Source organism: Pleurodeles waltl, chromosome 4_2 (assembly GCF_031143425.1).
Source record: "Pleurodeles waltl isolate 20211129_DDA chromosome 4_2, aPleWal1.hap1.20221129, whole genome shotgun sequence".
NCBI classification, from domain to species: Eukaryota; Metazoa; Chordata; class Amphibia; order Caudata; family Salamandridae; genus Pleurodeles; species Pleurodeles waltl.
This window is the reverse complement of record NC_090443.1, coordinates 1011756140-1011768393: the sequence shown is the minus strand read 5'-3', so window position 1 is coordinate 1011768393 and position 12254 is coordinate 1011756140. Positions and strand designations below refer to the sequence as shown.

The 12254-nt window shown below is 34.6% G+C and overlaps 13 non-coding genes across 13 annotated transcripts; all 13 read left to right on the top strand.

Annotated features, from left to right (window-relative positions):
* The first annotated feature begins 843 nt into the window (after nt 1–843).
* TRNAK-UUU (transfer RNA lysine (anticodon UUU)) lies at nt 844–916 on the top strand. The gene has a single exon. It is a non-coding gene; the product is annotated as a tRNA-Lys (tRNA).
* A 309-nt stretch (nt 917–1225) lies between these two features.
* On the top strand, nt 1226–1317 carry TRNAR-UCU (transfer RNA arginine (anticodon UCU)). The gene is given in 2 exon segments: nt 1226–1262; nt 1282–1317. It is a non-coding gene; the product is annotated as a tRNA-Arg (tRNA).
* A 1410-nt stretch (nt 1318–2727) lies between these two features.
* Nucleotides 2728–2800, top strand: TRNAK-UUU (transfer RNA lysine (anticodon UUU)). Its single transcript has one exon. It is a non-coding gene; the product is annotated as a tRNA-Lys (tRNA).
* A 309-nt stretch (nt 2801–3109) lies between these two features.
* On the top strand, nt 3110–3201 carry TRNAR-UCU (transfer RNA arginine (anticodon UCU)). The gene is given in 2 exon segments: nt 3110–3146; nt 3166–3201. It is a non-coding gene; the product is annotated as a tRNA-Arg (tRNA).
* Nucleotides 3202–4611: 1410 nt separating this feature from the next.
* TRNAK-UUU (transfer RNA lysine (anticodon UUU)) lies at nt 4612–4684 on the top strand. The gene has a single exon. It is a non-coding gene; the product is annotated as a tRNA-Lys (tRNA).
* Nucleotides 4685–4993: 309 nt separating this feature from the next.
* TRNAR-UCU (transfer RNA arginine (anticodon UCU)) lies at nt 4994–5085 on the top strand. The gene is given in 2 exon segments: nt 4994–5030; nt 5050–5085. It is a non-coding gene; the product is annotated as a tRNA-Arg (tRNA).
* A 1410-nt stretch (nt 5086–6495) lies between these two features.
* TRNAK-UUU (transfer RNA lysine (anticodon UUU)) lies at nt 6496–6568 on the top strand. Its single transcript has one exon. It is a non-coding gene; the product is annotated as a tRNA-Lys (tRNA).
* A 309-nt stretch (nt 6569–6877) lies between these two features.
* Nucleotides 6878–6969, top strand: TRNAR-UCU (transfer RNA arginine (anticodon UCU)). The gene is given in 2 exon segments: nt 6878–6914; nt 6934–6969. It is a non-coding gene; the product is annotated as a tRNA-Arg (tRNA).
* Nucleotides 6970–8379: 1410 nt separating this feature from the next.
* TRNAK-UUU (transfer RNA lysine (anticodon UUU)) lies at nt 8380–8452 on the top strand. The gene has a single exon. It is a non-coding gene; the product is annotated as a tRNA-Lys (tRNA).
* A 309-nt stretch (nt 8453–8761) lies between these two features.
* On the top strand, nt 8762–8853 carry TRNAR-UCU (transfer RNA arginine (anticodon UCU)). Its single transcript is given in 2 exon segments — nt 8762–8798; nt 8818–8853. It is a non-coding gene; the product is annotated as a tRNA-Arg (tRNA).
* Nucleotides 8854–10263: 1410 nt separating this feature from the next.
* On the top strand, nt 10264–10336 carry TRNAK-UUU (transfer RNA lysine (anticodon UUU)). Its single transcript has one exon. It is a non-coding gene; the product is annotated as a tRNA-Lys (tRNA).
* Nucleotides 10337–10645: 309 nt separating this feature from the next.
* On the top strand, nt 10646–10737 carry TRNAR-UCU (transfer RNA arginine (anticodon UCU)). Its single transcript is given in 2 exon segments — nt 10646–10682; nt 10702–10737. It is a non-coding gene; the product is annotated as a tRNA-Arg (tRNA).
* A 1410-nt stretch (nt 10738–12147) lies between these two features.
* Nucleotides 12148–12220, top strand: TRNAK-UUU (transfer RNA lysine (anticodon UUU)). Its single transcript has one exon. It is a non-coding gene; the product is annotated as a tRNA-Lys (tRNA).
* The last annotated feature ends 34 nt before the right edge of the window (nt 12221–12254 follow it).

The window sequence follows — 12254 nt, the reverse complement described above, 5'->3', positions numbered from 1 at the left end:
TTTCCACTGCTTGATGAATAAGATATTACATTAAGGGAATTGCAAAACCTTCTTATATGGAGTTGTTAAACTCCTTGCTGTTTTATCTGTGCTATGCCTTTTGAGTCGACTTAACACTTAACCAACTGCATTGTATGGTTTGACATGTTGAATATCATTTTTGCTATTCAATGCTCAACATAAATCCAGGATCATAGATTCCTACCAACTTCATAAAGTTGATGAGCAGCTGCTAGCTCATTATTTTATTTGATCATTTCTGTCCGACCTCCTAAAAAGATTGGCTCTGTGGCACAATGGATAGTGCTTTGGCTTTCAAGAGTAATGTAAAGAAGGCATTCAAAAGTTGTGGTTTTGAATCCCACCAGAGGCAATGTTGTCCTACATTTCTTTTATAATGAATTGAAATTGCAATAAATAATGCAGCTTCTTCTTGCTCTGAAATCATTCACCAAAATGGCCTTTGAAAGAAGCCCTTTTTTCAACCGACACCACTTGAATAGAAAATATTGTATAATCTACATATAAGAGGAAATTGACAGGTAGACTGAGTAAAATATAATGTATTAGGCAGTAAGAGTTTTTGGTCCTTTCTTAATTGTGTATTGTCAATGAAGAAGCATGAATTCCGAATCAGCAGAAAATGAGATGGTACAAATTTCAGGACTTAAAGAGATAAAATATAATGCTGAGATGTCAAAAGCTTGAAATATCAATTCATGATAAAACTCTACATATTGATTATCAATATATGTAATGATAATAATAAATGATTGTCAGTAAATGTAAGGTTGGTATCCTTCCAAATTGTTTTAATGTGATTTGAAGATTAGAGTAAGCAGAGCCTGGATAGCTCAGTCGGTAGAGCATCAGACTTTTAATCTGAGGGTCCAGGGTTCACGTCCCTGTGCAGGCGGGGTGCTATGTTTAAGAAGAAGTACTCTTTTAGTTTCTATTGCATGATGAACAAGATATTACATTGACAGAATTGCAAAACCTTCTTAAATGGAGTTTTTTAAATTGTCAAGATTTTATCCGTCAGAGGCCTTTTGAGTAGACTTATCCAACTGTATCATGTAGTTTGGCATGTTGAATATCTTTTTCCCCATGCAATGCTCAACATGTAACCATGATTATAGTATCCTATCAACTTTGTAAAGTTGATCATCAGTTGCTTGCTCATTATTTTATTTCAGAATTTCTGAAAAGTTTTTTGGTGCAGGTTGGCTCTGTGGCGCAATGGATAGCGCATTGGACTTCTAGGAAAATGTTAAAAAAGGCATTCAAAGGCTGTGGGTTCGAATCCCACCAGAGTCAATATTATTGCTCAATTTCTTTCATAACGAATTGAAATAGCAATAAACAATGCAGCTTCAGCTTCACCCAAAATCATTTACCAAAATAGCCTTTGAAAGAAGGCCTGTTTTAAACAAAGAGTGCTTGAATAGAAAACATTGTATAATCAATATGCAAGAGGAAATTGTCAGGTGTACTGATGAAAATATAATTTACTAGATAGTAGGAGTTTCGGCCCTTTCTCAATTGTATACTGTCACTGAAGAAGCATGAATTCTAAGTCAGCAGAAAATGAGATAGTACATATTTCAGGACTTAAAATAGATGACATTTAATGCTGAGGTTTCAAAAGTTTGAAATATCAGTTCACTATCAAACGCTACATAATGCTTGTCAATATATGCAATCATATTCATAAATATAGTGTCGGTTGGTATCCTTCCACATTGTTTTAAGATGAATTGAAGATGAAAGTTAGTAGACACTGGATAGTTCAGTGAGTGGCACAGCAGACTTTTAATATGAGTGTCCAGGTTTGAAGTTCCTGTTCAGGCAGTGTGTTATGTTTAAGAAGATGCACTCTTGAAGTTTCCACTGCTTGATGAATAAGATATTACATTAAGGGAATTGCAAAACCTTCTTATATGGAGTTGTTAAACTCCTTGCTGTTTTATCTGTGCTATGCCTTTTGAGTCGACTTAACACTTAACCAACTGCATTGTATGGTTTGACATGTTGAATATCATTTTTGCTATTCAATGCTCAACATAAATCCAGGATCATAGATTCCTACCAACTTCATAAAGTTGATGAGCAGCTGCTAGCTCATTATTTTATTTGATCATTTCTGTCCGACCTCCTAAAAAGATTGGCTCTGTGGCACAATGGATAGTGCTTTGGCTTTCAAGAGTAATGTAAAGAAGGCATTCAAAAGTTGTGGTTTTGAATCCCACCAGAGGCAATGTTGTCCTACATTTCTTTTATAATGAATTGAAATTGCAATAAATAATGCAGCTTCTTCTTGCTCTGAAATCATTCACCAAAATGGCCTTTGAAAGAAGCCCTTTTTTCAACCGACACCACTTGAATAGAAAATATTGTATAATCTACATATAAGAGGAAATTGACAGGTAGACTGAGTAAAATATAATGTATTAGGCAGTAAGAGTTTTTGGTCCTTTCTTAATTGTGTATTGTCAATGAAGAAGCATGAATTCCGAATCAGCAGAAAATGAGATGGTACAAATTTCAGGACTTAAAGAGATAAAATATAATGCTGAGATGTCAAAAGCTTGAAATATCAATTCATGATAAAACTCTACATATTGATTATCAATATATGTAATGATAATAATAAATGATTGTCAGTAAATGTAAGGTTGGTATCCTTCCAAATTGTTTTAATGTGATTTGAAGATAAGAGTAAGCAGAGCCTGGATAGCTCAGTCGGTAGAGCATCAGACTTTTAATCTGAGGGTCCAGGGTTCACGTCCCTGTGCAGGCGGGGTGCTATGTTTAAGAAGAAGTACTCTTTTAGTTTCTATTGCATGATGAACAAGATATTACATTGACAGAATTGCAAAACCTTCTTAAATGGAGTTTTTTAAATTGTCAAGATTTTATCCGTCAGAGGCCTTTTGAGTAGACTTATCCAACTGTATCATGTAGTTTGGCATGTTGAATATCTTTTTCCCCATGCAATGCTCAACATGTAACCATGATTATAGTATCCTATCAACTTTGTAAAGTTGATCATCAGTTGCTTGCTCATTATTTTATTTCAGAATTTCTGAAAAGTTTCTTGGTGCAGGTTGGCTCTGTGGCGCAATGGATAGCGCATTGGACTTCTAGGAAAATGTTAAAAAAGGCATTCAAAGGCTGTGGGTTCGAATCCCACCAGAGTCAATATTATTGCTCAATTTCTTTCATAACGAATTGAAATAGCAATAAACAATGCAGCTTCAGCTTCACCCAAAATCATTTACCAAAATAGCCTTTGAAAGAAGGCCTGTTTTAAACAAAGAGTGCTTGAATAGAAAACATTGTATAATCAATATGCAAGAGGAAATTGTCAGGTGTACTGATGAAAATATAATTTACTAGATAGTAGGAGTTTCGGCCCTTTCTCAATTGTATACTGTCACTGAAGAAGCATGAATTCTAAGTCAGCAGAAAATGAGATAGTACATATTTCAGGACTTAAAATAGATGACATTTAATGCTGAGGTTTCAAAAGTTTGAAATATCAGTTCACTATCAAACGCTACATAATGCTTGTCAATATATGCAATCATATTCATAAATATAGTGTCGGTTGGAATCCTTCCACATTGTTTTAAGATGAATTGAAGATGAAAGTTAGTAGACACTGGATAGTTCAGTGAGTGGCACAGCAGACTTTTAATATGAGTGTCCAGGTTTGAAGTTCCTGTTCAGGCAGTGTGTTATGTTTAAGAAGATGCACTCTTGAAGTTTCCACTGCTTGATGAATAAGATATTACATTAAGGGAATTGCAAAACCTTCTTATATGGAGTTGTTAAACTCCTTGCTGTTTTATCTGTGCTATGCCTTTTGAGTCGACTTAACACTTAACCAACTGCATTGTATGGTTTGACATGTTGAATATCATTTTTGCTATTCAATGCTCAACATAAATCCAGGATCATAGATTCCTAACAACTTCATAAAGTTGATGAGCAGCTGCTAGCTCATTATTTTATTTGATCATTTCTGTCCGACCTCCTAAAAAGATTGGCTCTGTGGCACAATGGATAGTGCTTTGGCTTTCAAGAGTAATGTAAAGAAGGCATTCAAAAGTTGTGGTTTTGAATCCCACCAGAGGCAATGTTGTCCTACATTTCTTTTATAATGAATTGAAATTGCAATAAATAATGCAGCTTCTTCTTGCTCTGAAATCATTCACCAAAATGGCCTTTGAAAGAAGCCCTTTTTTCAACCGACACCACTTGAATAGAAAATATTGTATAATCTACATATAAGAGGAAATTGACAGGTAGACTGAGTAAAATATAATGTATTAGGCAGTAAGAGTTTTTGGTCCTTTCTTAATTGTGTATTGTCAATGAAGAAGCATGAATTCCGAATCAGCAGAAAATGAGATGGTACAAATTTCAGGACTTAAAGAGATAAAATATAATGCTGAGATGTCAAAAGCTTGAAATATCAATTCATGATAAAACTCTACATATTGATTATCAATATATGTAATGATAATAATAAATGATTGTCAGTAAATGTAAGGTTGGTATCCTTCCAAATTGTTTTAATGTGATTTGAAGATTAGAGTAAGCAGAGCCTGGATAGCTCAGTCGGTAGAGCATCAGACTTTTAATCTGAGGGTCCAGGGTTCACGTCCCTGTGCAGGCGGGGTGCTATGTTTAAGAAGAAGTACTCTTTTAGTTTCTATTGCATGATGAACAAGATATTACATTGACAGAATTGCAAAACCTTCTTAAATGGAGTTTTTTAAATTGTCAAGATTTTATCCGTCAGAGGCCTTTTGAGTAGACTTATCCAACTGTATCATGTAGTTTGGCATGTTGAATATCTTTTTCCCCATGCAATGCTCAACATGTAACCATGATTATAGTATCCTATCAACTTTGTAAAGTTGATCATCAGTTGCTTGCTCATTATTTTATTTCAGAATTTCTGAAAAGTTTCTTGGTGCAGGTTGGCTCTGTGGCGCAATGGATAGCGCATTGGACTTCTAGGAAAATGTTAAAAAAGGCATTCAAAGGCTGTGGGTTCGAATCCCACCAGAGTCAATATTATTGCTCAATTTCTTTCATAACGAATTGAAATAGCAATAAACAATGCAGCTTCAGCTTCACCCAAAATCATTTACCAAAATAGCCTTTGAAAGAAGGCCTGTTTTAAACAAAGAGTGCTTGAATAGAAAACATTGTATAATCAATATGCAAGAGGAAATTGTCAGGTGTACTGATGAAAATATAATTTACTAGATAGTAGGAGTTTCGGCCCTTTCTCAATTGTATACTGTCACTGAAGAAGCATGAATTCTAAGTCAGCAGAAAATGAGATAGTACATATTTCAGGACTTAAAATAGATGACATTTAATGCTGAGGTTTCAAAAGTTTGAAATATCAGTTCACTATCAAACGCTACATAATGCTTGTCAATATATGCAATCATATTCATAAATATAGTGTCGGTTGGTATCCTTCCACATTGTTTTAAGATGAATTGAAGATGAAAGTTAATAGACACTGGATAGTTCAGTGAGTGGCACAGCAGACTTTTAATATGAGTGTCCAGGTTTGAAGTTCCTGTTCAAGCAGTGTGTTATGTTTAAGAAGATGCACTCTTGAAGTTTCCACTGCTTGATGAATAAGATATTACATTAAGGGAATTGCAAAACCTTCTTATATGGAGTTGTTAAACTCCTTGCTGTTTTATCTGTGCTATGCCTTTTGAGTCGACTTAACACTTAACCAACTGCATTGTATGGTTTGACATGTTGAATATCATTTTTGCTATTCAATGCTCAACATAAATCCAGGATCATAGATTCCTACCAACTTCATAAAGTTGATGAGCAGCTGCTAGCTCATTATTTTATTTGATCATTTCTGTCCGACCTCCTAAAAAGATTGGCTCTGTGGCACAATGGATAGTGCTTTGGCTTTCAAGAGTAATGTAAAGAAGGCATTCAAAAGTTGTGGTTTTGAATCCCACCAGAGGCAATGTTGTCCTACATTTCTTTTATAATGAATTGAAATTGCAATAAATAATGCAGCTTCTTCTTGCTCTGAAATCATTCACCAAAATGGCCTTTGAAAGAAGCCCTTTTTTCAACCGACACCACTTGAATAGAAAATATTGTATAATCTACATATAAGAGGAAATTGACAGGTAGACTGAGTAAAATATAATGTATTAGGCAGTAAGAGTTTTTGGTCCTTTCTTAATTGTGTATTGTCAATGAAGAAGCATGAATTCCGAATCAGCAGAAAATGAGATGGTACAAATTTCAGGACTTAAAGAGATAAAATATAATGCTGAGATGTCAAAAGCTTGAAATATCAATTCATGATAAAACTCTACATATTGATTATCAATATATGTAATGATAATAATAAATGATTGTCAGTAAATGTAAGGTTGGTATCCTTCCAAATTGTTTTAATGTGATTTGAAGATAAGAGTAAGCAGAGCCTGGATAGCTCAGTCGGTAGAGCATCAGACTTTTAATCTGAGGGTCCAGGGTTCACGTCCCTGTGCAGGCGGGGTGCTATGTTTAAGAAGAAGTACTCTTTTAGTTTCTATTGCATGATGAACAAGATATTACATTGACAGAATTGCAAAACCTTCTTAAATGGAGTTTTTTAAATTGTCAAGATTTTATCCGTCAGAGGCCTTTTGAGTAGACTTATCCAACTGTATCATGTAGTTTGGCATGTTGAATATCTTTTTCCCCATGCAATGCTCAACATGTAACCATGATTATAGTATCCTATCAACTTTGTAAAGTTGATCATCAGTTGCTTGCTCATTATTTTATTTCAGAATTTCTGAAAAGTTTCTTGGTGCAGGTTGGCTCTGTGGCGCAATGGATAGCGCATTGGACTTCTAGGAAAATGTTAAAAAAGGCATTCAAAGGCTGTGGGTTCGAATCCCACCAGAGTCAATATTATTGCTCAATTTCTTTCATAACGAATTGAAATAGCAATAAACAATGCAGCTTCAGCTTCACCCAAAATCATTTACCAAAATAGCCTTTGAAAGAAGGCCTGTTTTAAACAAAGAGTGCTTGAATAGAAAACATTGTATAATCAATATGCAAGAGGAAATTGTCAGGTGTACTGATGAAAATATAATTTACTAGATAGTAGGAGTTTCGGCCCTTTCTCAATTGTATACTGTCACTGAAGAAGCATGAATTCTAAGTCAGCAGAAAATGAGATAGTACATATTTCAGGACTTAAAATAGATGACATTTAATGCTGAGGTTTCAAAAGTTTGAAATATCAGTTCACTATCAAACGCTACATAATGCTTGTCAATATATGCAATCATATTCATAAATATAGTGTCGGTTGGTATCCTTCCACATTGTTTTAAGATGAATTAAAGATGAAAGTTAGTAGACACTGGATAGTTCAGTGAGTGGCACAGCAGACTTTTAATATGAGTGTCCAGGTTTGAAGTTCCTGTTCAGGCAGTGTGTTATGTTTAAGAAGATGCACTCTTGAAGTTTCCACTGCTTGATGAATAAGATATTACATTAAGGGAATTGCAAAACCTTCTTATATGGAGTTGTTAAACTCCTTGCTGTTTTATCTGTGCTATGCCTTTTGAGTCGACTTAACACTTAACCAACTGCATTGTATGGTTTGACATGTTGAATATCATTTTTGCTATTCAATGCTCAACATAAATCCAGGATCATAGATTCCTACCAACTTCATAAAGTTGATGAGCAGCTGCTAGCTCATTATTTTATTTGATCATTTCTGTCCGACCTCCTAAAAAGATTGGCTCTGTGGCACAATGGATAGTGCTTTGGCTTTCAAGAGTAATGTAAAGAAGGCATTCAAAAGTTGTGGTTTTGAATCCCACCAGAGGCAATGTTGTCCTACATTTCTTTTATAATGAATTGAAATTGCAATAAATAATGCAGCTTCTTCTTGCTCTGAAATCATTCACCAAAATGGCCTTTGAAAGAAGCCCTTTTTTCAACCGACACCACTTGAATAGAAAATATTGTATAATCTACATATAAGAGGAAATTGACAGGTAGACTGAGTAAAATATAATGTATTAGGCAGTAAGAGTTTTTGGTCCTTTCTTAATTGTGTATTGTCAATGAAGAAGCATGAATTCCGAATCAGCAGAAAATGAGATGGTACAAATTTCAGGACTTAAAGAGATAAAATATAATGCTGAGATGTCAAAAGCTTGAAATATCAATTCATGATAAAACTCTACATATTGATTATCAATATATGTAATGATAATAATAAATGATTGTCAGTAAATGTAAGGTTGGTATCCTTCCAAATTGTTTTAATGTGATTTGAAGATAAGAGTAAGCAGAGCCTGGATAGCTCAGTCGGTAGAGCATCAGACTTTTAATCTGAGGGTCCAGGGTTCACGTCCCTGTGCAGGCGGGGTGCTATGTTTAAGAAGAAGTACTCTTTTAGTTTCTATTGCATGATGAACAAGATATTACATTGACAGAATTGCAAAACCTTCTTAAATGGAGTTTTTTAAATTGTCAAGATTTTATCCGTCAGAGGCCTTTTGAGTAGACTTATCCAACTGTATCATGTAGTTTGGCATGTTGAATATCTTTTTCCCCATGCAATGCTCAACATGTAACCATGATTATAGTATCCTATCAACTTTGTAAAGTTGATCATCAGTTGCTTGCTCATTATTTTATTTCAGAATTTCTGAAAAGTTTCTTGGTGCAGGTTGGCTCTGTGGCGCAATGGATAGCGCATTGGACTTCTAGGAAAATGTTAAAAAAGGCATTCAAAGGCTGTGGGTTCGAATCCCACCAGAGTCAATATTATTGCTCAATTTCTTTCATAACGAATTGAAATAGCAATAAACAATGCAGCTTCAGCTTCACCCAAAATCATTTACCAAAATAGCCTTTGAAAGAAGGCCTGTTTTAAACAAAGAGTGCTTGAATAGAAAACATTGTATAATCAATATGCAAGAGGAAATTGTCAGGTGTACTGATGAAAATATAATTTACTAGATAGTAGGAGTTTCGGCCCTTTCTCAATTGTATACTGTCACTGAAGAAGCATGAATTCTAAGTCAGCAGAAAATGAGATAGTACATATTTCAGGACTTAAAATAGATGACATTTAATGCTGAGGTTTCAAAAGTTTGAAATATCAGTTCACTATCAAACGCTACATAATGCTTGTCAATATATGCAATCATATTCATAAATATAGTGTCGGTTGGAATCCTTCCACATTGTTTTAAGATGAATTGAAGATGAAAGTTAGTAGACACTGGATAGTTCAGTGAGTGGCACAGCAGACTTTTAATATGAGTGTCCAGGTTTGAAGTTCCTGTTCAGGCAGTGTGTTATGTTTAAGAAGATGCACTCTTGAAGTTTCCACTGCTTGATGAATAAGATATTACATTAAGGGAATTGCAAAACCTTCTTATATGGAGTTGTTAAACTCCTTGCTGTTTTATCTGTGCTATGCCTTTTGAGTCGACTTAACACTTAACCAACTGCATTGTATGGTTTGACATGTTGAATATCATTTTTGCTATTCAATGCTCAACATAAATCCAGGATCATAGATTCCTAACAACTTCATAAAGTTGATGAGCAGCTGCTAGCTCATTATTTTATTTGATCATTTCTGTCCGACCTCCTAAAAAGATTGGCTCTGTGGCACAATGGATAGTGCTTTGGCTTTCAAGAGTAATGTAAAGAAGGCATTCAAAAGTTGTGGTTTTGAATCCCACCAGAGGCAATGTTGTCCTACATTTCTTTTATAATGAATTGAAATTGCAATAAATAATGCAGCTTCTTCTTGCTCTGAAATCATTCACCAAAATGGCCTTTGAAAGAAGCCCTTTTTTCAACCGACACCACTTGAATAGAAAATATTGTATAATCTACATATAAGAGGAAATTGACAGGTAGACTGAGTAAAATATAATGTATTAGGCAGTAAGAGTTTTTGGTCCTTTCTTAATTGTGTATTGTCAATGAAGAAGCATGAATTCCGAATCAGCAGAAAATGAGATGGTACAAATTTCAGGACTTAAAGAGATAAAATATAATGCTGAGATGTCAAAAGCTTGAAATATCAATTCATGATAAAACTCTACATATTGATTATCAATATATGTAATGATAATAATAAATGATTGTCAGTAAATGTAAGGTTGGTATCCTTCCAAATTGTTTTAATGTGATTTGAAGATTAGAGTAAGCAGAGCCTGGATAGCTCAGTCGGTAGAGCATCAGACTTTTAATCTGAGGGTCCAGGGTTCACGTCCCTGTGCAGGCGGGGTGCTATGTTTAAGAAGAAGTACTCTTTTAGTTTCTATTGCATGATGAACAAGATATTACATTGACAGAATTGCAAAACCTTCTTAAATGGAGTTTTTTAAATTGTCAAGATTTTATCCGTCAGAGGCCTTTTGAGTAGACTTATCCAACTGTATCATGTAGTTTGGCATGTTGAATATCTTTTTCCCCATGCAATGCTCAACATGTAACCATGATTATAGTATCCTATCAACTTTGTAAAGTTGATCATCAGTTGCTTGCTCATTATTTTATTTCAGAATTTCTGAAAAGTTTCTTGGTGCAGGTTGGCTCTGTGGCGCAATGGATAGCGCATTGGACTTCTAGGAAAATGTTAAAAAAGGCATTCAAAGGCTGTGGGTTCGAATCCCACCAGAGTCAATATTATTGCTCAATTTCTTTCATAACGAATTGAAATAGCAATAAACAATGCAGCTTCAGCTTCACCCAAAATCATTTACCAAAATAGCCTTTGAAAGAAGGCCTGTTTTAAACAAAGAGTGCTTGAATAGAAAACATTGTATAATCAATATGCAAGAGGAAATTGTCAGGTGTACTGATGAAAATATAATTTACTAGATAGTAGGAGTTTCGGCCCTTTCTCAATTGTATACTGTCACTGAAGAAGCATGAATTCTAAGTCAGCAGAAAATGAGATAGTACATATTTCAGGACTTAAAATAGATGACATTTAATGCTGAGGTTTCAAAAGTTTGAAATATCAGTTCACTATCAAACGCTACATAATGCTTGTCAATATATGCAATCATATTCATAAATATAGTGTCGGTTGGAATCCTTCCACATTGTTTTAAGATGAATTGAAGATGAAAGTTAGTAGACACTGGATAGTTCAGTGAGTGGCACAGCAGACTTTTAATATGAGTGTCCAGGTTTGAAGTTCCTGTTCAGGCAGTGTGTTATGTTTAAGAAGATGCACTCTTGAAGTTTCCACTGCTTGATGAATAAGATATTACATTAAGGGAATTGCAAAACCTTCTTATATGGAGTTGTTAAACTCCTTGCTGTTTTATCTGTGCTATGCCTTTTGAGTCGACTTAACACTTAACCAACTGCATTGTATGGTTTGACATGTTGAATATCATTTTTGCTATTCAATGCTCAACATAAATCCAGGATCATAGATTCCTAACAACTTCATAAAGTTGATGAGCAGCTGCTAGCTCATTATTTTATTTGATCATTTCTGTCCGACCTCCTAAAAAGATTGGCTCTGTGGCACAATGGATAGTGCTTTGGCTTTCAAGAGTAATGTAAAGAAGGCATTCAAAAGTTGTGGTTTTGAATCCCACCAGAGGCAATGTTGTCCTACATTTCTTTTATAATGAATTGAAATTGCAATAAATAATGCAGCTTCTTCTTGCTCTGAAATCATTCACCAAAATGGCCTTTGAAAGAAGCCCTTTTTTCAACCGACACCACTTGAATAGAAAATATTGTATAATCTACATATAAGAGGAAATTGACAGGTAGACTGAGTAAAATATAATGTATTAGGCAGTAAGAGTTTTTGGTCCTTTCTTAATTGTGTATTGTCAATGAAGAAGCATGAATTCCGAATCAGCAGAAAATGAGATGGTACAAATTTCAGGACTTAAAGAGATAAAATATAATGCTGAGATGTCAAAAGCTTGAAATATCAATTCATGATAAAACTCTACATATTGATTATCAATATATGTAATGATAATAATAAATGATTGTCAGTAAATGTAAGGTTGGTATCCTTCCAAATTGTTTTAATGTGATTTGAAGATTAGAGTAAGCAGAGCCTGGATAGCTCAGTCGGTAGAGCATCAGACTTTTAATCTGAGGGTCCAGGGTTCACGTCCCTGTGCAGGCGGGGTGCTATGTTTAAGAAGAAGTACTCTTTTAGT